A 2,969-nucleotide genomic window follows, 5' to 3' on the forward strand; every position below is an offset into this window, starting at 1 on the left:
GAGAAGTTTAAACATTCATGGCAAGTGCTCATAATCAGTTCTCCCTGCTCGGTTAGTAACACAGTCTCATTATTTTATAGACAGACCTCGTATAAATACCTGTACCTGGCAGGTATAGGTAACATGTAGTGTCATGACTCCTAATACAGAGAGTGGGAGGATGTTAGATTGGCTGCATAGCTATGCTAAATACACTAAATGTGACTCTCCCCCAATGTAATCGGCAGCACTAGACTGGCAGACCTGCACAGTGCAAGCAAGGCTAAGATTATAGGTCCACCATTAGCAGAATGATACTGCTATGAATAATACTGCCTTGCCATCCCTTTCATTAACAACTAATTTCAATTGCATAGTGCTGTGTGGTGCACTTGTATAATTAGCATCGTTATCTATATCATTTCTATGGGTCAGTAATTAAATACGTGAGCTGGCAACGCTAAAGAAGAATGACACACGTGTATGAGAACTATGCCAGTTGAGGTTAAGTGGCCGGTTCATTAGAACTGTACATACATAGGGGACAGTTAGTTCATGCCAGTTCACTTATTAGAATGTGAATGAGTGGGAGGGTTCAAATGTTATAAACATATTAGTCCTATTGCTGCATTAGGAGACATTAAATTCTCCTAAATCCCAAACATGCAGTATTTCACCAAATATAAAATTAGGTAGGTCTTTGGAGGAGATATCTACAATGTGACCTGCTTTAGGCTAAAACAGCAAGTTATAAAATAAGAACAATTTTATTACCGGAACTAAGCATGTCCAACACAAAGTGTGTCAACAGGTGTTTTTTGGTAGAGGAGACCTAATAGAAGACTTATAGGGCTCTGTTTATAAAACAGGGAATCTGACATTCCCTTAAACATAACCATGGCAGTAATTAATTCCCACCAGGGAATGTTTGTGGGAGTGTCAGATTCCCTGATTAATAAGTCGAGCCCATAGACTCTCTAGAATGGGGGAGCGATGGAGTGGAGTCAGGCATTTGGACGTTTAGTAAAGATAAGTGTGCATGGGCATCACCTACCTTCTTAGCTGTTGCTTTAAATTTGGGGGTGACAAATCTCCTGTGAATCACATCACAATCATATTGTGCTCCAATTAATTCTGAGAACAACCCATTGTATTCTACCTTTGCTTGTCCTACCTACCTATTATCAAATTCTTGATTAAACAGACCTAAACTCAAAAAACAACAGCTCACAAGGAGGTAGAGCTAACTGTCAATAAAATAAAGCCCTGGTCCTGGTAGCTTTTTGTTTTAGCTCTACACTGTACAGCACTGTGTAATGTTGGCAATGTGTCCTGCATACAAAGCCAGCTGCTGGAGATAATGTCCTACATGTGCAGAAGTTCCATCATCAATGGCCACCCAATGGTGGAAGATTGACGTTCACCGTGGAGTCAACAAAGGACACAGGGGTCCTAGACCTGTCATCGCCGTAGGGCAGCTGCACATAGGGAAGTCAGTACCACAGATTATGTCAGAACCTCACTATCCACCAACAAGTAGAGTTCCTCCCTAAATAGCTAGACCTGTACTTTTTCATTACAGAAAGTGGGATGTATCTTTGGGACAAGGTGTTCCTGGGTAACTTTCATAAGGCCCTTTAGGTAGAGGTATTATGGACTTACAAATTTAGAGACACATTCCTAAACTCCCATTTAAGGGAGGCTCAGGATTTCCTGCTTGTAAGTAAAGTGTTGAGGAGGGGATGTTCTGTAGTCCTGTTCTAGTGTGACAACACTACCTCTCTATAGATACAGCACAGTATAACTACACTCTCATTAGAACATAAAGTGTGATCAGATAGACAGCTGAACAAGTTGAAAAACTTCTAAAAATAAAACTAAGGCAGTCACCTAATCTACAGATTGATATACTGCAAAACATTTAAATGTAGATAAACTTTAGCTTCAATCACCATTCTGGAAGTTTTTTTGGCACGTTACAGCTCATGTTTTTGCTGCCTAAAACTTTTTTACTCTCTCTCATAGTAAAGCCTGCTGATGGTGAATTGGGTGTGGCCGTTTGTGGTTTCTCCAGTGGTTTTACACTATTGCACTTTACAGTGGGAAAATAAAACTGTGTACATCAAGGAAGCCACACAACCCACAACACACATTTACTCCCCTTTCTTCTCGTGATGAATAGAACTGAAAGAAAGGTTGTCTTTTTTCGGAGCTCCACACACTTTTATGTGTTGTTACTATTACAATACATACAACAAAAAACATAAATATATATATATATATATACATAATTTATATATATATATATATATATATATATATATAATATAATTTTTACAATGTGTTAACCTATTACCTTTACTCTAGTGTCTATACCCTGCCCATTTGGTGAAGCCCACCTGTGGCTGGGGCATGGACTGTCACACCTTGTGTACCAACCCATTAGCAAATTCACTACATACTGTAAAGAAAGCCATACATAATAGACAAAGGTGTAAAACATACCTAACATCCAATTTTTCTTTTTTGGCACCTAGATGCTGTCTGAACTTGTGAGTTGAACAAGTTTCAGCATGCTTAGTTATGTCAGTACCAGTGAAAAGAGGGAAATAGCTGAACCCTACTGGTGCAAGTCAGAGCTATTACCAGGTACAGATCCTAAAAAGGGGCATTCGTACTTTTATTGAGTAAGAAATGAATCAAATAATAATATGGAAGTAATAAAAGCAAGATGGTACCCAAATGTTTGTTGGCCAGATCTTATGCAGTCATTTAGCATCCATATACATGAGATTTTAAATGAAACAACTCAGATGCAGTTGAACTGCTTTAATTCAGCTTTAATTCAGTGGGTTGAACGACAAGATTGCATAAAATGTGAGGAACTAAAGCATTTTTTTAACACAATCATTTCATTTCAGTGGCTCAAAAGTAATTGGACAAATTAAAAAGCTGAAAATAAAATGTTTATTTCTAATACTTGGTTGAAA

Source organism: Pyxicephalus adspersus, chromosome 9, assembly GCF_032062135.1.
Source record: "Pyxicephalus adspersus chromosome 9, UCB_Pads_2.0, whole genome shotgun sequence".
Classification (NCBI taxonomy): Eukaryota; Metazoa; Chordata; class Amphibia; order Anura; family Pyxicephalidae; genus Pyxicephalus; species Pyxicephalus adspersus.